General features: G+C 42.8%; 2 pseudogenes across 2 annotated transcripts; both read left to right on the top strand.

The window, feature by feature from the left end:
* The first annotated feature begins 11,712 nt into the window (after positions 1 to 11,712).
* Positions 11,713 to 11,905, top strand: LOC113664103 (uncharacterized; annotated as a pseudogene). The gene is made up of 2 exons (NR_159967.1): positions 11,713 to 11,764; positions 11,852 to 11,905. The product of NR_159967.1 is annotated as an uncharacterized protein (transcript).
* A 435-nt stretch (positions 11,906 to 12,340) lies between these two features.
* LOC542227 (Calcium-dependent protein kinase pseudogene) lies at positions 12,341 to 12,739 on the top strand (annotated as a pseudogene). Its single transcript, NR_159968.1, has 2 exons — positions 12,341 to 12,499; positions 12,621 to 12,739. The product of NR_159968.1 is annotated as a Calcium-dependent protein kinase pseudogene (transcript).
* The last annotated feature ends 10,435 nt before the right edge of the window (positions 12,740 to 23,174 follow it).

Genomic DNA, 23,174 nt, shown 5'->3' with positions numbered 1-23,174 from the left:
GTATTTAATAAAAATAAGTTGGTGATTTTTAGTGAAAGTAAGAAATTTTAGGGTATTTAAAATGGTTAAAAATGTTGATTATGGATTTTTAGAAAATAATTGGTAAGTCCTAAAATGCCCAAAATTTTTATATGAGTGTTATACAATATTTAGAAGCCTTGGGTAAAATTTGAAGTGATTTGGACCTTGTTTGATCACCAAACCCCAAAACACCCCCCCTGCCCTATGAACTCCTTTACCGACTCCGGAAACCCTAAGTTCCCGGAACTCCGTGAAGGAAAGTTGTATTCAAGACATAAATAATAAGTTTATGTTATCTTTGCATCCTCATGAGCATCCCATGGCATCCATTCTTATACTTATGTATGGTTATGATTAGAACGAGAAGAAGAGGTAGAAGTAACTGAAGAGGAGACACCACCACCTTCGGAGTCTCAGGCCGGGAATCATTTCTACTTTGACATCTGTGGATCTGAGCCTGATTCACCTGTGAACGAAGGCAAGCCCCGGTGCATGCAACCCCTTTCCTTGTGTTTTTAAATACTTTTTGCACACTTAAGTCTAGTGAAATGTGCATTAGGTTCATAGGAGTTACTTGAAACCCTTTGATGCATTGCTTTTCCTTGATATCCATACCTTTATAGATACTTCGGTGAAGTATCAAAATATGATTTACAAAAATGCTTAGACTTGCTTAGATCTTGTGGATAGAAGTTGTCCTCAATTTAACCATGGAGAGGATGGCTTCTACCTGCAAGAATATTTTCATTTGGAGCAATAGTGGGATCTTACTGCAAAGTTCCCCGTGATGCTCTTTCATCCTAAGGAACAGACACATTCCTAAGGGTGGAAATATTTAAATTGAAACTTGGGGTAGGAACAGGTGATGTTCTACCCAGGTTGGTTAAGGATTAACGCGTATGTAGGCGTGCTGACCGAGGACCCTTTAACTGGTCACATGCCTCGTCATGGGTAAGCCTTGCCTCGGGCAGACTAAGGCCGGAATAAGATAACACGAAATGGGCGTGGAGCGGTGGCGAGAGTAGCGTGTACCCTCCGTGGCAAGAGGCTGGACGGTGGTGTATCTGTGCTCTCGGTTTGCGTGAACCTGATCCGGTCTTAAGAACCCCGGTGGCGGGTTGACATATGCAAGGGTTAAGTGCTACATATGTCGTGTGATTGGAGATCCTCAGCTGAGTATAATCGATTCGGATCGTCGTACCTTCGCGGTTATGAAGACTTGGTCACTTCCCTGCAACCTAGAGTCAGGATGTGAACACGATGGATAAAAATGATGTTATCTTGATGTGATGTGAAATTAGACTAGATGCAAATGGAGTCTATTAATACTTAACATGGCGTTAAAAGATTGAAAGTAAGGACTCACTTTAGTAAGCTACTTCTGCAAAAGTATAAGTTGATTTTTGCTAAAGCCTCTCCTTGACTCCTATTTATCCAGCATACCCTTGAGAGTCTTTTCCTTAGTCGGGTAAGACTTGCTGAGTATTCCATACTCAGGGTTTATCCCTTTGTTGTTTTTAGGTGAGGAAGCGACAAACTTTTGTTGCTTCTGCTCCAAGGTGGTACCAAACGAGGAAAAAGAAGATTGAAGTGCGGGAGGACTCGGTCCTCCACTTAGGATCTTTTGTTTATTAAACTTATCGGGAGGAGTTTGTGCCTCCCCTGGCTTGTATAATATTTCTACTTTGCACTCACTTTTAGTCTGGTCTGTAATAAAAATAACTCAAGCTTGCTTTTGAAATAAAATGTAAGTTTATGTAATTCGCTTCCGCATTTCTTCATCTCCGATGTTCTGTAATGTCTACAAGACGGGTGAGACGTTCCTGGTAAGGTAAGGAAAGATACCAAACCTGTCAAGTAGTTCAGGGGCACCTACAGGGTTGTCTGAAGTCCGTTGGACAAGGACAACTGTAGGTGGGCCTAATTACTTGGGAGGTTCTGTCACACTTGGAGCGGTCTCCGGCGAGCTGGATGGCCGGGGAAGCGGGCGCGGGTCTCCGGCGGCGTCTTGCGGCGAGGGCAGAGCGCGAAAGAGGGCAAAGTTGTGCGAAATGAGGCGGGGGCGAGTGCGGTGCACGGGCGGGGCTCTAAGAAGGGAGCTGGGCGCATGGGCTGGCGTCGTGGCCGAGAAATCCAGCGACTTGCGCGAGTGCGCACTCGTCGATCCACGGCGGGCGCGGGGAGGCCGGATCTGACAGGGAGGGTCCACGGCGCAGAGAGAGGAGAGGGGCGCTCAGGGCAACGGCTCAGCAACTAGCGAACCGGGCCCGCGAGGCAGAGAGAGAGGGAGAGCGCGCGTGTGAAGAAACCGGCGCCGACAGGTCGGCCCTACTGGGCAGCGAGCGAGAAAGGGAGGGCGCGCGGGAGAAAGAGTTGTCGCTGACAGGCGGGGTCCGCCTGTCAGGCAGCGCGGGCACGCGGCCTAGCTGGGCTGGTTTGGGCTTCTTTCTCCTTTTCTTTTTCTCTGAATTTTCTAATTCCTTTTCTATTTCTTTTCTATAGGGTTTTCAATTCCAAATTCAAATTAGGTTTCAAATTCAAATAAATTCAAACATGTGCAACACTTCAAAGAATGTTTTAAGCTCAGCATGATGCAACATGTCATGACTCAGAATGTTTTGGCAAAAATAAATAATCAAATCCCCCTAACTTTAAGCTAATTCTACTTAAAAGGGAAAAGCGAGAGAGAATCTAGAGAGAGATAGAACCTAGAGTGAGAGAGAGAAGAGTAACACATGAATTTGGGTGATAATTAGAAAGAAATTTTATACCCCCAAATTCAGGTGTTACAGAGGCATAGGCCACACGTGGCCACATGCACGGTACGATTGTTTGCATACGCGAGGTGGTCAGGAGGTTGACACGTCAGGAGGAGGCGATGCGGGCGTGAGGTGAAGCTCGTCGGGTTGATTTGGAAGAAGGATAAGGACTTTTTTGTAAAAAGATGATGCAGGACGACCGTTTAAAACTGGTGCTTTATTGTAGTAGAGAAGTAGAAAACTTAGCAGGTATGGACTGCACCTCTCTCTGAGTTTTAAGTTGACTTGCCAGCACACGATTATACTAGTCCACAATCTATTAAGAAGAGCATGGTATATGTAAATTATAAAATGAAGTTAACAGAAAGACATGTGGGAGTAACTCAAATCAAATGAGCTTAACATTTTTGTTGTTGAACATAGCACCGCCCATATCAGAGTCATCATTGCACAAGCAGTTTACACAATCATCTCTAGAATATATACATTTGGATTTGAACGTAGCATGATTTGTGTCAGTTTTGGATTGATTCAGCCGATGCACAAAATTGTCACTATTGAAGCAGTATTGAAGCGGTATCTTCTCTTGTTTTAACAATTCAAGCTCTTGAAGGAATGGGGTCTCCTACTGAATATGATATATTGTAACAAAAAAATTGTTGCTGCAAGGTGAAAATCTTTTCTAAAATATGTGTTGTGTAGCTGCAGCAATGGAAGTAAAAGAAAATATGAAATAGTACCCGATTTCTAAAATGACAAATACCGATGTGTGGCTGCTGCTAGTGCTAGGCGCCTAGACTACCAATGCAAATATGTGAAGCTCGGTCTCTCCCGCTGAGCTGATTCGACATGCAAGGAGGCGCAACGTGCAAATCAGGGAAATGGCTCACCTTTTGATGGCGGCTTGGCTTGGGGGCGATTTGTTAGAAGTCGATGGTCAGCAGCAGATCTGGTGGTCCGAGCGTCAAGGGAGTTGCGGTTGTGGTGGAGGTCCTAGGGCTAGCTATGGAGAGGCTGGAGCAGGGGTGGACGAAGAGGAGGACGAGCTGTCCTCGGGGTAGGCGAGCACGACGGGCGGGGGGCATGACGATAGTGTCTCCGGCGGGGGACGCTCGGCGGCTGTCTCGGGGCTCGGGGGCGGACGACCTTGCCCCTACGGATCAGCTCCTCCCCCATCGCCTCCCTTGCCCTGGACCCGCCTTAGGCGATAGCTCCGGCGACTGCGCTGGTGGCCACCGCTAGGGATGAAAACCATTTTCGTTTTTATATTTTTCCTCTGAAATGAGATCGAAAACGGTAACTCCGGAAATGAAAACGGCATCGACAATTCGGAAACATCGGAAACGAAAGTTCGGTACGAAAATTACACCGATTACGATCGAAATCTAAAATACGATCGGTAAAAACTGTAACATGTACCCTCAATTGACTTCAAAAATTCACGCAAGTCATACCTTCATATAAAATTAGTAATAATATATTAGGTAGGAGGTCACAATAAATATAGAAGGTAAGAAGTCATACAATAATAAAATAATTATTATGTATTTAAATAAAGCAGAATCAAGATGTGTATACTGATATGACACACTAACATTCTAATTGTACTCTTACTACTTGGTATAGTCAATATAATTAGTGTCCTCTTGGTCCTTCTTAAGTTCACGTGCAAATCTCTACTACACCTTAAGGGTAGAGCGAGGGCGTCCACAGCATCACCGTGCCCCCGCCTCCCCCCGCGTGTCTCCCTCCCCGCATGCCGCACGCGCCAACCATCACCCCCACCGACCCCGCCCCCGAGCCTGCCCATGCACTAATCTCGCCGCCGGGTATCCCGCCCGCCGGTGGTCCACGCCTCTCCCCCGCCACGCCAAGATCGCTGTTGATCCGAGATGCCCGCGTGCAGCCCCCTACCTGAGATCAACGCCGATTCGGCATGTCGGGTGGTCTGCGCCCCTCCCTTCCTTCCCCGCCGCGCCCGCCCCAACGATGATGGTCCGCGCCCCTCCCCCGCCACGCGAGATCGTCGTCGATCTGAGATGCCCGCGTGCAGCCCCCTGCCTGAGATCGACGCCGATTCGGCAGGTCGGGGAGATCTGCACCCCCACCCAACACTAGAGATCGTCGTCGTTGTCCCCACTCCCTACTCTAACCCCACGCTCCCGGCCTCGAAGAAGGTGGCGTGGTGCCTGATGCGGTGGACTGGAGGACTGTCGGCGCCTTCTCGCTCGACACCAGCGATAAATGCCTGTGAAGGCGCCAACGTCTCTTGCGGTGGGTGCACACGAGGAGTTCTGAGGTACTCGACTCGCCAGCTCTAGCTCCGTCCCTCTAGCGCTTGCCTTCACTAGTGGGGGCACCAAATCTGCTGCGAACAGAGCCACCAGATCAGAGACTGCTGGACCTAGGTCCTTGTCGGCTCCCCTCCGCAGGACAATTCGCTGTCTCATCCCGACTTTGTCGTCTGCCCACCCCGTCCCATTACTCCATGGAGGCACTATGGAAGCAGGCCTCTAGGCTCAAGAACCAGGTCGCTCGCCAGGTTAGTCATGCCCTTATCCTCCTCTCGCAAATCATGATCCGCATTTGTAACCATAATGGTGGACATGATAGAATTGTTCTAGAGGATGCCCTGGCCGTATAATCTCACTTTTGTGCCTTTTTATTGCCGATGGCAGAAGATTAGAATCACTCAGACCATGCCTTTTATTTTCCTGTACAACAGTTGGAATTGAGTTCGTATAATGTTTTTTTCTATAGTATGTTGTGAACCTATCATTTGTATTTGATAAAACAAAAATACTAGTATGTTCTATTCTCTGTTATGTTCTGGCTATTGAGTCTATGTAGGATCTTCCTGCTGCTATGGGAAAGAGAGGGGTGAAGCTTGGCAAGGCATCCTATCAAGAGCTTATAGGGGTAAAGAAGCCAAAGTTGGATGAGCAGGGCATGCTTCACTAGCCTGTTATTTTGCTCTACCCATATGGCATGCCGAGTGACTTCATTGAGGGTTTGGCTTATGAAGATACTCTCTCGCCCCACCCCTCAATTACATGATGCTTTTTTTGGTCGAGTTAAAATGTGTAGATGTTCAAGTACCTATACTGAATTTATTATAATGGTATCCTTAACAAACATGTTCTTAGAAACTTCTTTACCATTACACTGGAATGAGAACCACACTTACACTAGAGAGCTTGTCGAACGCACCTGGACGTCGGCTGAGTGCAAGGTGCAGGGTCAGCTCCGAGGGCAAGGCACCATGGCTCGCTGCACCGCTAAACGTAGCAGCAATGTAGGTAGAAGTTATTATATATGTATTATATGTTTTCTCCTTGATCGCCGTTTATGCTTGTCTCTTGAAGTAACATGTAGCATATGGAGAGCATGAATTAAATCAAGAGTTTAATTTGAGGCAATTGCCAGGGAGGATTTTGAGTATATATTCAAGTAAACTCTGTTCGTCCTAATTGTTTTTATTGGCATTTTTGCCTCTTGCTTCCCAATTGTGATACCTTCTGAATTCTCTCTTTTTCTGTTGGATTTAAGCAAGATGCCATAAAGCAAACATATGAAAGGTCGGTCAAAGATGCTCAAGATTAATATCAGCCTAATTTAGTTCTCAATTTCCCATGTAGCGTCCACGTACTGTCTTGTGTGGATTCGTGCTCCGTATCACCTCCTACCAGACCTTTTTTTAGCTCTTCATCATGTTACACATTTTTTACCTTGCTTGTTCAGCTTGGCTCAGTCTGCTTATGTTTCAGATTATCTTGCAATAATTGGATGTTGTTTTTGGCTGAGTTAGAAGCCCCGTCCAGGTCGGCTCAGGCTGCTTATGTTTCAGATGTATGGGTAATTGCAAAACTAAAGTAATTGCAGAATTGGCAATTTAATAAATTTTGGAGTAATTGCAAAACTAAAGTGTCTTTTGTAGGTGAGGCGCTTCACGGATTGAATCGCAATCCTGTGCAGTCTTTTCTACTCCAAGTAAGGCCAACTCTCACCTCATGCTCTTGGTTTTGCCCAGGATGTATCAATACTGGTTTTTTTGTTGTGATGTCGCCATTGATTATGATTTTGGATTGAGAGGAACTGCAAGATTTGCTTAGTAGGGCTGGGAATCATAACTGTGAATGTGTGAAATATGCAATGATAGCCAGAACGTGCAGTTCCAAATTGCAGTCTGATGAAGCATTTGTTACTCGCCTTTAGATTGTTGATAAGCATGTTGGATAGGAGGTAAATTACGTGTGGGTTGGAATGTTCCAAGTTTCTAGCCAAAATCATTGACTCTTTAGTTTGGAAATTGTGGGGTTTTCTCTATTTGTTTTTACTGTCAAAGTACTTCCCATGTAGCGTCCACGTACTGTAAATTTTGATGCAATTTTTTGGTTGCTAATCTGGATGGGTTTAGCATAAGACTGATATTTTGTTCCATAAAGCAGAGTACCTCCAAATCATAGAAGACCAGTTCATACAGAAGAAACATATAGAAGCCTACCAAGTTGTCAAATTGTCGATGTCGCTTGTTCTTCTCACATCAACCCTCCTATACCCCTCCACCATGGAGGGTCAGCAGTGAGGCATGTTCCCCTATCTCAGAACAATGATGGTGAGGTAAGATAAGATAGTTTAAGATTTTCAGTTATCCTCTCAACAACTAAAGTTGGGCATGTCACCTGTGTAGTGTTCTACTATTCTTGGTCTGTATTAATCGTAGATGCTCAGTAGATAGTTCACTCTTGACTCCTCCAACATTTTAAATCGTATAAATTAGGGTTTTTAGAAGATCACAAGGGTGGGAATAAGTTTTTATTTATCTTTTTTTAAAGGCCAGAGCATGGACATGACACAAGGTGATGGTGATGCAACTACGTCGATCATGAGTATGTCATCTTGCTTATCTGCTTCGTCGATCATGAGTATATTCTGCTATTTCCACACAAGTTGATGGTGATGTAGCTACAAAGCTTGTGAGGTTTTCAAATATTCTGAACTCTGATCTCAACAATTAAAAGAGCTAAGGATTCTGCCAACATTCAGAGATCACAGTTCCATGGGAATTTTGTATGAAGATATTTCAAAGTTTTATAAAATGGCTCCTATAACCCCTGTTTGGAAGAGTAATGAAGCAGCAATGATTATTCAAAGATCCCAGTGACTCACTATGATCGATCAAAACACCTGCTACCACATGATTATTCAAAGTTCTATCTAAGCTAGCTTGTGCTTCAATTTGATCTATCTGTCCGTCCTCACGGTCCACATTTGTTGCTTGCATCAAGATTAGGCCGAGGTGATGTCGACGCTCATCTACAGAGTGAGGAACTCGCCCCCCAGCTGGTGAGAACAATGCTCACAGTGATTTCATTCATGAACTTTCCTTAAGTAATAACTTCGAGTTTGTCGAGGCTGTTCTGAAATTGTCTTTGAAGGTAAATAATTTGTGCATTATTTGGACTGGTTTAAAATTGTGTTCAAAGGCATGTGGAGCCAATTTTCGCAGGGATTTTCCGGGATGAACGGATTCAATCGAAGTTCCTGGAGCAAGGTTTAGTGCGAGATGGTAGTGTTCCTCTCTTCTGCAGATCATGTCCACATGAGATTCTCTCTTAGAAAATATGTTCTTTTTAAGGTGCAAAATCGCAAATTCTTGCAGCAGAAAATAAAAGGGAAAGAAGATAGCTGCTAACCTTCATGGTCTCCAGCTGAAGTCTAAGTAGCTGACCCCACCCTATAAAGCTTGTGAAATGGTATGTATCGTCTACCTTACATTTGTGATGCTAGAGAGATTGTATATGTAGATGGATGAGCTCAGTTAGAATAATATACCAGTAGACTTCAAGATAGCTGTATTAGAGTCAAGGCAATGGTGTCTAAAGTCTAAAGGATGCTAGCAATGGGCTATATTATTAGAGGCAGGGATGAGTTGATTGAACAAACATTTTTGGGATTATTAGATTATACACCTCATAGGCAGCCTACCGGGTCAATTATTCATATACAAATGTAGTTAAGTGTACTGTACAATGATACATCGATCAACTCTGAACATATGGCATCAATATGTATTAGGCATTTCTCTATTAGTCAAATGAAATGGTACAGTTGTAAATTATATATCTAATGAAGAAAGGAACTGAGTTTTGCCTGATTGTTTTTAACTTTGTATCTAAATACAGCTGACCACCTGGGGCAAGGGGCTGCGCTTTCAAACTCTCATTTGTCACTATCTGTATCTGGAACTAACTTAGGCATAGATATAGTAGGTATCGCTTGCAGAGGAAGTCACAGATTAACTCATTAACTATAGGAGTGGTTGTTTAGGTGTGGGAATTACTATTAACAGTAGCCTGCAATTCTCCTTAGGGACTAATGTTATTTCAGCTTTATCCTATCCTTTTTTTCTTTTTGTGCTATTGAATTCAGTATCTCATTTTCATTTCATTGTTCTGTGCAGTATTCACCATCTGCATTTTTGCGGAGATTTTAACTCAGAAGCCTTTGTTTCCTTGGAAAGAATGTGGTCCACCAGTTGGATTTGATGACTGATCTCCTGGGTACTCATACAGTTCCTAGAGTATGCTTTCTCATTCATGCTTAATGTTCAACTAAACTGTTCCAAATGGCAAGCATTGATCCTTTTGCTACTATATGTTCGGAATGAGAGGGCAAGGAGGTACTTGAGTAGCATGAGGAAAAACAACCATTATTATACCTTAAAATTCACAAGTGATGTTTCTGTTGTCATTGATGTACAATCAGGCACTGGTTGATCCATATTTTAAAGGTCTTGCAAAAGCAGAGAGAGAACCCTCGTGCCAGCCAATAACATAAATGGAGTTAGAGTTTGAGCGAACAAAGGTGACCAAAGAGGGTGCCAAGGAACTTATACTGATGGAGATTGGAGTATCATCGTCCTCAACTTCTCAAGGATCACATGAATGGAACTGAGAAAACAAACTTCATATATCCTAGGTATTTGTTTGTCGGTAATAAAAATGGAGCTTGAATCTTTCATTTAATTTATGTGTATTGCTACCTACTACATGCCAATGTGTTAACTGTTCCTAATTGTTCTTGTGCGGTGCATATCACAACGATATTTATCATTCTATATCTATATTTTATACTAATTTTTAACTCACGCGGCAACACACAGGCACATACATAGTACTTGGAATTATGCTAAACATTAAATCTAGATGGGATTTTATTAGTACCTGAACATGTGAACCAATAAATTTTGATTATATGCTACTCTGAACGCCGATCTTAATTTTTATAGAACAACGGTAGCAGAGGCAATAAGGTTATCACTATTTCTGCAACCCAAAAATGTTTCGTCCAATACACTTGACATTTTATAATGATAGGGTCATAGTATTAGTTCATGATTGTTTTCTTTTACTTCTAAAATAGTATGCTTTATTGGTCGTATGTTGATCCTTGCTGAAGCTAGAGCGGCTGCATTCATTTTTTTGACCATAGCTGGAAAGATGTGAGTATTCTACTTGGTGCTTGTCTCGGGACCTAACCTTTAATGTTAGTCTAAATGTAAGTATTATTAAGAAAGGGAAAAGGGAGAAATACCAGTTTTGCTTCTTTTAGTTCAGTCTCAACACGATGTACATTTCTTTTCAGTTGTATGCTTTGGTAGCTCATAGCAGCACTGCTTAGTCTGCCTTCAGGTCAGTTTCATTTTGGCATGTTGTGCTCTATCTTCGGAAGAGAAATTTCTATGGTTTCAGAGTTTAAGAACGATACAACAGAACTTATATACCAGTGTTTTGCTTACATCTTAACAATCTATAGCTGAATCATCCCTTCCTTGGTCTGAGTGACCTTCCTCATCAACGGCATCCGGTTCTTTGGCACTGTTTATGGCCATTTGGATATATTCATCTTGGATATCTTCACCTTGCAGTTCTAGAGGCTTTGATTTATCTCTTCACATGCGTGTTGATCCAAGTGGAGGCCGTGCCGAGACTTATAGGTGCTCAAGCCTGCTGTTGAAATGAATCAGTGGAATAAAATGTAGATATTTTTTCTATTAACATGTACCTCTAAAATGTCAGTTTAGATATATCTGACATTATTGCCTATTCATTCCCAGCTAAACCATTAAGCAATGGAGCACTTAAATACCATAACTAGTTGCAATATGTCTGGCACTGTTTATAGCATAACTGCCTATTCGTTCTCATCTAGATCCTCCATCACTAGCTGCAATATGATTCAGGATCTGAATAATTTGGGGGTGGAAAATAATTTTAAATTGCTTTGCTCATGCTTTAATTCCTTTTAGGCGATATCACTAACCTGAACTTTATTGTGATTGATGACTAAGGCAGTATGTAAAGGATTCACCGCTACCTGAGGCGAATGATAGAATCAACAAGTGACATCTATAGCCATGGCTACAATCTCAACAGCAGATGCTGACATCAGCATAAAAGAAGCCATGAGCTGAGTTGTTTCTGCCATCAAACAAGAAGATCTCCTAGCCCTTGTGGATGCTTTACAATCTCAAATACAAAAGTTTAGCATCCATAATTCAATTTGATTCATCCAGTCGAAAGTTTATCAAGACTAGATCCTTGTAGAGCCAGTTTGATGGGTAATTATATGTTTTATCATGGGAACGACGGTTGTGCCTATCGAACGAAGAAGGCAGTGGAACTGTTCAAAAACCACATAACACCATCTTCCTTGCACAATGTAAAAAGGAAGTTATTTTCCTTGCATGTAACATCATTATTAAATGATATGGTAGAACAATTGGTTGCTATTGCATCTTGATGGCTATTTTATATGTTTTATTTACTAATTTAAGATCTGCTTGTGTATTGTTAGCTTGCACAATTATAATCTCTTAAAATGATAGAATCCTTATCAATTGTAGATTAGCACTATACCGAGCTTTTGGGCATATCATTTCCAATGCTCCAGTACCAGCAGTTATAACTGAAGCACACCAGGTTACAACTCTTTTGATTATGATATACATATGTCCATGTAATATTAGCATTCACAGTCAAATTAACTTATTATTCCCCATCTTGCAGATTTTACTCGTGATGGTTGATAGCTTAGCTAAATTAAGTATGGATGTTGGGGATAAGGATCTAGTGTACAGTTTGTTACTTGTCTTCTCTGGAATGTTGATGGATGAAAAAGGTTCGACCATTTTTATTGTTTTGTTCTTACATTCTCGCCAACTTTTAGTTTATATGTTAATATAGGTTGTGGCCTCCAGATGGATAAATTACTTTTGTGCTCTTTGATATTGTCCTTCAAGATATTGATCTAATGGCATTTGATCTTGTCATTAACTTCAGTTTTTTTCTAACTAGACAAAGAGTGCATTCTTTTTTATATATAATATAATAAAAAACGGTTGCAAACAATTCCTCTTTTTATAAACCGTTTGGTATGGCTTCTTTTGGAGGAGCCCTACCAATCGGGACGTAGTATTTTCATATGTTTGCCTTAAGTTCTTTAGGATGTTTAACTTTATCCCCTTAGACCGCAAGCTAACATTTTCAATGAATACATTGCAGAAACACAACAAGGAATATTTGATGCTGTATTGAAAGGTGTCATTGATTTTGATTCTGATCCGTGGCCTGTCATATCTGATAGTGCAAAAGATCTTATAAGACGAATGCTGAATCCTCGCTCTGCCGAGCGCTTAACAGCACATGAAGTTCTATGTTAGTTTCTTTCACCACTTTATACTATTTGATTTGTTATTCTTTAACACCGCAATGCATCCGTTCACATGATGTATTTGCAACTGTTGGATAAAAAGATGACACTTGAATTTGTGTACAGGCCATCCATGGATTCGTGACCATGGAGTAGCTCCTGACCGTCCACTGGATCCAACTGTCTTATCTCGCATTAAGCAATTCTCTGCAATGAATAAGTTGAAGAAAATGGCTTTGCGAGTAAGTGCAGTTCTTTTAGGCCTGATTTGTATGAACTTTGATTCGCAAATTCAGAAGATAGTACCCCAACAGTTCTTAGTTAATATTCCTTATCTGACATTGTGTTACATTTAAGGTTGCTTGCTTGTGCAACGCTGAACTAATTGACTATATGTGTTCATTCTCATAGGTAATAGCAGAGAGCCTATTAGAAGAGGAAATTGCGGGGTTGAAGGAAATGTTCCAGACCATGGACACTGACAACAGTGGCGCAATTACCTACGATGAACTAAAACAAGGATTGAGAAAATATGGTTCCACACTGAAGGACACTGAGATTCGTGATCTTATGGATGCAGTAAGTTAACTGAAACGTTTTGGTATGCTTGTTTGTATTTCTAGCTTCAAACAACCTGGATCCTGAAGCTATACATTAAGAATCATATATGTGACCTCTGTCAATAAAAGTCAGAAAGGCTTCGAAGCAATGGTGTTCCACCCAGAACAAGCTCGCTCAAGGTATGACATGGTCTTGTCGGCCCCTGTGGCAGTGCATGGCCTTCGTTGCTAGCTGCACTGATGTGAGTAATGACTTTTTTTCTACTCTTTGCAAAACAGTGAGGCAACGGGTCTGGAAGCGCACCATGATCGGATGAACGAAGAAGAAGAAAAATCTGTAGCATGGAATAGATGTATGTTATTAGATTAAAATAACAAAATTTATGTATGGATAGGATCACAAATGAATTCCGAAATATTTTCTCATTACAGTATAACACATATGTACATAAGTTATCATGTTATTATACGGTTCTGTTGCAACGCACGGGCACTCACCTAGTTATAAATATATGTATCAAGAGTAATAATAGGTAATAAAACATAAATAAGATTTATAAAAATTTCAAGCGATTCTAAACTATATACCACTAGATAGATCTTGATTTTAGGAAAATAATAGAATTAGTTTCATATTTTCTAAGCTAACATGAATTTATTATGAATTTATAAAGTTCAGTTAAGGTTTTTTACATTTTTCTAAAAAATACCGAATTTATTACCGACGGTAAAATACCGAATAAAAACGGTAATTTCCGAAAACGATCGGAAGAGAGCTAAACGTTTCCGATTCCGATTTTTTCTACCGATCCTGTTTCCGTATTTTCGGTAACCGTTTTTCATTTCCGTTTAGACCTAAATTTCGATAAAACTTCGAAAACGATTCCTGGTATCCGAAATTTATCGTTTCCATTTTCACCCCTAGCCACCACTTCAGGGATCACCGCGACGACGATGGGTCTGTGATTAGATCCATAGGGGATTGCATCGCGAGGCATGAATTGCCGGTGGGCATCACGGTCAGGGGCGGACCCACAGGGGGTCCGGGTGGGCCCTGCCACACCCTTAGCCAGGCCCACCGGGGACCCCACTCGGCCATCCCGTTTGCCCGACGCGACGCCCGAGCCCGACGACCGTCACTACAGGAATCCAGTTAATTCCCGTCGGCTAAAAACCGACGGGGGTAACTAATTCCCGTCGGTAATAGGCTAACTCCCCTCGGCCTCAAGTCGTTGCCTGTCAGGTGTCAGGGATAACATTGTTCCCGTCGGTGGCTGACGGGAATTAGTAATCCCCGTCGGCCAAGTACAAGCCGACGGGAATAAGCTATTAACTCCCGTCGGCCAGGCAGTCGACGAGGATTAGCTATTAACTCCCATCGGCCTGGGCAGCCGACGGGGATTAGCTATTAACTCCCGTCGACAAGGCCAGTCGACGGGGATTAACTGGGCCGACGGGAGTTAATAGTTAATTCCCGTCGGCCATGGTCAAACCGACGGGGATTAACTGGGCCAACGGGAGTTAACCTATAATTCTGCAAAAGCAACACCAAATTAGGTATTTCTCCACAATTGCACACAAAACATACATAGAACATACACATCACAAACATATGACAAAACATATATATCATCACATGAACATACACATCACAAACGCATTGATATGATTCACACATCACAAACTTAAGATCAAGTGTTTACACAAACATTTCAGATACGAGTTAAGATCAAGTATTTACACAAACATAACGTCCACGAGTTAAAAACATAACGAGCACGAGTTCAAGTGTTTAGAGATAACCACCACTTGGGTGGTTAGAGCTTTGACCGCTGCCGCCACCAGGAGGAGGGAATGCAAAGAGGGAGTCAACAAATCTAGTCCCTGCTGCGAGATCAGACCCACTACCACCGGCTTCGGGCGTAACCTATGCAAGTTAGCAAATATCAACATTTTTAATACAAATATCAAAAAATATACAAGTGTATAAATTAATCGAGAGTTATCAAACGTACCCTATCTCCAGGTGCAGGTATATGTGTCGGAGGGGTGTTGAACTATGGTGGAGGAGCTGGTGTGTTTGCAAACTGGCTCCATTGTGGTGGCGGTGGAATATTTGTTGTCATGCCCAGTTGCTGCATTAACTGTTAAACATATGTGTTACTATTGAAGATGTTGTATTGAAATATAATAATTTAGAGTTCAGGTTATGTATACTCACTTGATAAATCGCTTGGGTATGTGCATTGCAAGCCTCCATAAATTCGTGTTGTTGTCTCATCTCTTCACGCATCCTCATAATCTCCAACTCCTGCTCGTTCGATCGACGAGAGCATGAGCTACGGGAAGACGAACCCGTCCTCTGAGATCTCACCGATGACGAGTCAATGAATCCGTCGAAGAGTGTGTATCTATAAGTGATTCAAAAATTGTGATTACTGCATAATCAATTTAGTGTCAACCATATAATTTCATAAGTTAGAGCTTACCATCCATGCGCTTTGCCACCACCACTTGCGTACACCACCGAGGGATCCACCGGTTCATGTCGCCAGTCGAAGTCAGGGCCATGGCGACGAACCATCTCCTCCCCATATGCCGCCTATACATCATTCACAACCTTACAAATGCAGGAATTTCTATACTTTGAACGTTTGTACTTTTGGGCCAAAACTCACCAGTTGATCTATGGTTGTCTGGTTGCAGAGCTGGTCAGGGTTGTTAGGGTCTGGTCCTTTGTGGCCCTCCTGGTAGACCTCAATGTCACTAGGCTTTTGGCCACTCGTAGCTTCCTGTATAAACAAAAAACATTCATAAGCAATCGTACTATTTGTTGATCGACATAGCTAGATCAAACTTACCATTCTTTTAGCTTTTCGTAGCATGTCGTCACCGCCAAACTTGTGGTTACGATTGGTTCCTCGACATTGTCTGTGATGCGCTGACGCTTTCTGGAAGCCTTCGAAAGCCCAATATCGACACCAAGCATAGTACGCATCAGGCACGGGCGCCATCCATGGAACCATCACCTGCACACACAATGTTACATATTATATCAATCACAACAATCAATAAAAAGGGTAAAACAAATTGAATACTAACCTCACGATATTGATCCTCAGTCAAATATATCTTTGAGGACCCTTCCTTTTTATTCAAGGGGACTGCTTCTTCCGGATGCTTTTGAAAATACAGGTTTGTAGCCTGAATTCTTGCATAGTATATGGCATCCTTCACTAGCTTCTTTGCATTGTTTTGGAACACACGTTCAGCGTGCCCCATGTAATCCTCTCTGTCAGGCAACCGATATTGAAGCTACAACATAAAGAATACAAATACAATGGTATAAGTCATAGAATTACAATATTAAGAAACATAACAAAAACAATAAAGAATTCATACCCAAAAGTCATTACGCACAAGTACCTGTCTGTCGGTGTGGTTTCGTTCCTTTTTAAACTTGTACTCGTCCTAGGTACTAACGAGCACCTCATCCTCGGTATCACCGTTTGACACCTTCACTATACCAGGGTAGTGAAGGCGGCAAAGAGAACCCAACGTGAGGTTAACCTGAGTGTGGTGTCCCTTGCCGTCAAAGGATAGGTCCTCCCAATTCATGCATTACACAAAAACATTAACAATACACATAATAGTTATATAAGTTAATATATTACACTCACCGATCTCCATGTGGCATGATTAAAGTCCTAGCAGCCTCTCGCTCTATCGCGTGACGAGGCTTTACTGAGTGGCTTTTTCTTGAGCGACGTGTGCGTGTCGCTTAAGAGCCTCCCGAGCCATCATCCATCGGGTTGTCAACCGGTTCGCCCTGTTGGCCCCACTAGTCCCACACCTGTTGCTGCTCTCTCTGGTGGTCCCACTGGTCCCATGGCTGGTGATGCTGTGCAGCCTGGTCCCATGTCGCGTGCTCCACCTCCTCATTGTGCTCCACCTCCTCATTGTGCTGCTCAACCTCATTGTGCTGCTCCTCCTCATTGTGCTGCTCCTCAGTGTGCTGCTCATCCTGGTACATACAACTCAAGATTTATTTGTAAATATGTAAACAAATTTAGTTATACAAGATATGTTACCTCATCTCCATGTACCGCGCTCAACAGCTCTCGACGTCTGCTGCTGCTCGAAGAACTGCCCTGAAAAAGGCCCAGACCCTTGAACAACCTCTTCACTGACTTCTTTGATTTTGGCGGCATCCTGCATAAAAAATAAGAAATTATTCATTAGTGCATCAAAAATGACATAATCCTTAAAAAATATAAACAAATGAAATAACAAAACAACTTTACTTGTTAAATATCATCAAAATCAGGATCTATTTGTTCTCTTCTATGTAGAGGTCGCCATGTAACTTTTATCCTAACAGGTTGTCTTCTCCTTCTCTCGGGAAAAGTTAAGTCGTTGACGTCTGCAACTAGTGAATCTAATGCCGATGCAGGATCAATATGAAAACTAGTTGGCAACTCTTCTTCTTGAAACATCTCATCAACCTGCTCAAGGTGACCAATTTGATATTCGTCCTCACCAGGAGTGTATAGGCGTTCGCGGGGATTTACATTGTACACAACCCTCCATGTAGACAACTTTTTGCATGGAAATGTCGAGAAATAAACTTGGTCTGCTTGATGGGCAAGGATATACGTGTCGTGTCCTTGAAGCAATTTTTCAGGTTGGATCTGTGTCATCCCAAATTCGATCCTATAATACTTCAGGTCATACCATTTACACTCAAAGAAAACTAGCGCTAAAGGCTTATTTCCAGCAAATGTAATCTCGATTATATTTTTTATTTTCCCATAATAGCAGCCTTCGTGTCCTTCCATGTCGGTTGCCCTAGTAACTACTCCACTATTTTGAGTGGCGGCCATAGGATGACTTGATTTGAAAATGCTTGAACGAAAGCGATATCCATTGACGTCGTAACGTCCATAGCTTTTGGCAGTTACACTTCCAATAGATAACTGACGTAAGTCATCATTCAGATTCATTTCCTCCCCAAACTGTCAATTATGCCACAAAGCATTAGCAAATTCTGTAATATTAGTTAACTAAAATTAGGTCTCGAAGCCACATAATTAAGAATTACACGGTCCCGAAGCCACATAATGAAATTAGGTCGCCCATGCATACCATCACGTCGCAATTTGTCTATGTCTCTCGCTGTTGGCCTACCGAGACACCTCATGTTTTGTTCATCAAACTCGCTGTCAAATATTATTGTATGACATGAGATATTTGATAACATAAACTAATTCACATATGAACAATTTAAGGAAATAAGTCTTACACAAAGTATTTCTCCACCTCTGGCATATTCGTGAACATGTACAGTAAAGCAGACTTTTGTTCTTCCATAGTGAGGTGATATGCCTTGGGTGGACCAACGGCTTTGCCGTTTGTCTGAAAAATCGAAAGATCACTACACAGAGGCATCTCTCGTTCATCATCATGGTACCTTTTCTTTCGAGCAAATACATTATGTTCTTCTGCAAAGTAACAACTTGTGAAGTGTGATACCTCCTTTAGTTTAAATTGTTCTACAATACATCATTCAACTCTTGCCTTATTGCCCACCATTGCTCTAAGCTTCTTTAATGCTCTTTCTATATGAAACATCCACCTGTACTGAACAGGACCACCGACCTTAGCCTCATATGGAAGATGTATAAAGAGATGCTGCATAGGATTGAAGAAACCCGGTGGAAATATTTTTTCCAATTTGCACAAAAGCACCGGTGCCTCTTTCTCCAGCTATTCCATCACATCTCTTCTGATTTCTTTAGCACACAACTGTCTGTAGAAATAGCTAACTTCAGCTAACGTTTTCCACACAGCTTCGGAAATGTACCCACAAAACATTACAGGCATGAGCCTCTCCATAATTATGTGGAAGTCATGGCTCTTCAGTCCATTCATCTTCATTGTCTCAAGTTCACAGATCTTCTAAAACCAGCGGCATAACCATCAGGGAATTTAATATCTTTCATCCACTTCATCACTTCTTTCTGTTGCTTAGGTTTCAGACAATAGTCAGCTTTTGGTTTGCTTCCGTTTTCTCTAAGCACTTGGGTTGGACGATCACATATCACTGCTAAGTCCATGTGTGCCTTGTCATTGTCTTTCATTTTATCAGGGAAATCCATGCATGTATTTAAAGGGCTTGGCAAAAGTTACTCTCTTGATGCATGATGTCGATGTTGTGCATCAAAATCAATGACTTAGCATAAGGAAGCTCCCACAAGCCACATATGTGAGTCTAGTTATGCTCCTCACCAAAACCTTGATACCTTTTCCCACTCTCGTCTAGGACAAGTTTCCTATGCTCTTCTGTAATTTCTATCCCACTACGTCGCTTGGGCGGTCCCTTCGTGACGATGGTGCCCTTCCTAAATTCCTTTCTCTGCCTTCTAAAGGGGTGATTGAAGGGTATAAAACATCTATGGCAATCAAAGTAACATATCTTGCCACCAGCACTAAGACAAAAACAATCTGTATCTTTAGCACAATAAGGACACGTCAATCTACCATGTACGCTCCATCCAGAGAAAATACCATACGCCACAAAATCATAAACCGAGAACATATATGCAACACGAAGATTGAATTTCTGCTTCTTGAAGCAGTCATAGGCTTCCACACCTTGCCATAGCTTCTTTAACTCTTCAATCAGTGGTTGAAGCATCACATTGAGGCGTACGCTAGGATGCTCAGGCCTAGGTATAACAAGACATAGGAACATAAACTCATATTTCATGCAAAGAGCAGGTGGAAGGTTGTACGGTATGGCAATGACAGGCCAACATGAATACGACGCAGCGGTCATATTGAACGGCGTGAAACCATCAGTTGCCAAGCTGATACGAACGTTTCTTGCATAGCTGGAAAAGTCTGGATCAAAGTTGTCAAGAGCCTTCCATGCATTACCATCTGACGGGTGCACCATTAACCCATCTTGTATGTCCGTACAATCTTTATGCCACCTCATGTGCATAGCGGTCTTCCTCGAGAGAAACAAACGTTTCACTCTAGGAGTGAGAGGCATGTACCGAAGCTGTTTATGTGCAACCTTTGTCACCATCTTCTCCCCATCTTCATTTACAAGCTCCACGTACCTCGACTTCCCACATTTTAAGCATTTCTGCTCTCTGCCATGTTCCTTCCAAAAAAACATACAGTTGTCCTAGCAAACATCATTCTTCTCATACTCCATACCAAGACCTTCAAGCGATTTCTTAGACTGGTACATGTCTTTGGGCATCTTGTGACCCGTAGGAAGAACCTCGCTAATCAAATCCACAAGCTCCTATTAACAATTAATTGAGAATGCAAACTTGGATTTGATTGACATCAGCTGGGTCACGAATTCGAGGACGATCACGCCAGTGTGCCCGTGAAGAGGCTCTTCTGATGCTTTGAGGAGGTCGAAGAACTTCTGAACCTCCGGTGTAGGTGAATCATGATGATCTGGGGCTAGTTCAGGCTGCAGATCCTCAAGCATCTGATCCATCCTATCAACATCATCTTCATCGTCATCAACTTCTACTTATGTTGCTCGTTCAACTTCTTCACTGTGGAGATACCAGACCTTATAGCCTGGCACGAAACCATGTGAGCACAGGTGTAGTGTGACCTGCCTCTTGGTGTGGCTCGTCATATTTCTACATTTATTGCATGGACACCTAATATTATCTATTTATGACAAAGCAGTTGCATAGTCCAGAAACATTTGCGTCTTGGCAAACCATTCACCTGTGTGACATCCACCCTTCTTGAAACCTTCATACATCCAATCACGTCTATCACCCATTATTGCGGCTGTGTGTATGAGTAAAGAGTGCGTGTGAGACAATCATGTTTCTACACATCACACATACATCTATAGGTAAGTAGTAAAACTAAATATATACATAAATAACTATATATATACATAAATAACATCAAATTAACCTGGTATTCATCAATTAACAATATTTGCAAACATCTGATCCATCAAATTAAATTATAATTGCAGAACATCAAATTCATTACCTATAACATCAAATCTATCAAATTGATTAATACTTGCATAACTTCAATTTCATTAAATAATAACATCAAATACATCATATCATATTTACAAAATCAAGTTAGAAATAACAAATATCATACATTAAATAATATTAGGTCAAACCATACTAACAAATAACAATATTAAACAAATTATAATCGCATTACAGCTAACTCCCGCCGGCCATAAAAATCGACGAAAATTAAAACATGAACCATTTGTTAAATCAACTATAATAATAGAATTAATATTTACCTAACATCAAGCCACACATGATATTAAAACTAGCAAGTATAATGCATAAAGTCATATGAAAATTAAGAACACTATCAATTAACAATTTTAAACTAACTCTAATCATATGAAAGTTAACTCCCGTCGGCCACAAAAAACCAACGAAAATAATCACATATTAATTTACATTTAGAAAGAAGATTATACGTCGATGACTCGAACTCGAACGCGGACCGGATGGCGAGCCCTCGGTTGCGGTGGCTGACCGGCACGTAGAGGCACCGGCGGACGATGGTGGGCTGGGGACGACAGCGCTTGTGGATGGCGGCGACTTGTTGGGGGCGGACGGCAGACGATGGGGGCTAGGGGCGGCGGCGCCACCGCTTGGGCGGGGGGCGCGGGTGGGGGCAGCGTGGGCGCTCGGCCAGGGGCAGCGGCGGCACAGCTCGGGCGGGGGCGGGGCCGGTGGCGCTCGGGGGGGGGGGGGGGGGGGGGCGACGGCGGCGCGGCTAGGCGCGGCTAGGGGCGGCGGCGGTTTGAAGGTTGAAACCGAGGTGAATGAGCCCGCGCGTGGTCTCGGTCGGTCTCATAATTGTTTAATCCCCGTCGGCTTGTGACCTGGCCGACGGGAGTTAACATAATCCACATCGGCCTGTGACGTGGCCGATAGGAGTTAACATAATCCCCGTCGGCCTAGGACGTGGCCGATGGGAGTTAACATAATCCCCGTCGGCCTGGGATGTGGCCGATGGGAGTTAACATAACTCCCGTCGGCTGCTAGTGGGCCTACGGGAACTACTCTATGCCCGTCGGCTTTTGCCCTGGCCGACGGGAATCTTTAGAATTCTTGTAGTGCGTTCCAACTTCTCTCCGATCGGTTCGGCTTCCTGGCGGGCTGGCGCCTGGCGGCTGGCTTCCTGCACGACCAGTCAGGCAAGCCGACGAGTCCTAAGCCCCTCGCTAGTCGCTAGAGTCGAGTGCGCCGCCTTCCTGCGTGGCCAGTCGGGCAAGCCAGCTAGTCGGGCAAGCAGACAAGTCGAGCAAGGCAAGCCTGACGCCTGGTGGAACCGCGAAAGGCCGGAAGAGGAGCTTGACTGCTTGACTGCTACCTTGTCTGCTTGAGCCTTGAGGAGACGTCACGAATGTTGAAGAGGTAGCCCGTAGCCATCCTGTCCTCTAGTTGCTGCTGAAAGTCGCCTAGAGGGGGGTGAATAGGGAAATCTGAAATTTATAAACTTTAAGCACAACTACAAGCCGGGGTTAGCGTTAGAAATAAAGCTGAGTCCGAAAGAGAGGGCAAAAACAAATCACAAGCAAATAAAGAGTGTGACACGGTGATTTGTTTTACCGAGGTTCGGTTCTTGCAAACCTACTCCTCGTTGAGGTAGTCACAAAGACCGGGTCTCTTTCAACCCTTTCCCTCTCTCAAACGGTCACCTAGACCGAGTGAGATTTCTCCTTAATCAAACGGGTCACTTGGACCCCACAAGGACCACTACAAACTTAGTGTCTCTTGCTTTGATTACAAGTGTTTGAGAATAAGAATGGGAAGAGAAGAAAGCACAATTGCAAAAGCCAAGCGACAAGAGCGACAAATAACACACAAATCACTCTCTCTCTCTCTCAAGCCACTAATCACTAATGATCACTTGTCTCAATTGTGGAACTTGGAGAGATTTGAGGCTTTGATTGTGTCTTGGAATGGATTGCTAGCTCTTGTATTGAATGTTGAAGGTTGGAATTCTTGGGTGAAGTGAATGGAGGTGGTTGGGGTTGTATTTATAGCCACCAACCACTTCCTAGTTGTTGCTCCAATTCTGCCAA

Source organism: Zea mays, chromosome 1 (assembly GCF_902167145.1).
Source record: "Zea mays cultivar B73 chromosome 1, Zm-B73-REFERENCE-NAM-5.0, whole genome shotgun sequence".
Classification (NCBI taxonomy): domain Eukaryota; kingdom Viridiplantae; phylum Streptophyta; class Magnoliopsida; order Poales; family Poaceae; genus Zea; species Zea mays.
This window is presented reverse-complemented; position numbering and strand designations above follow the sequence as displayed.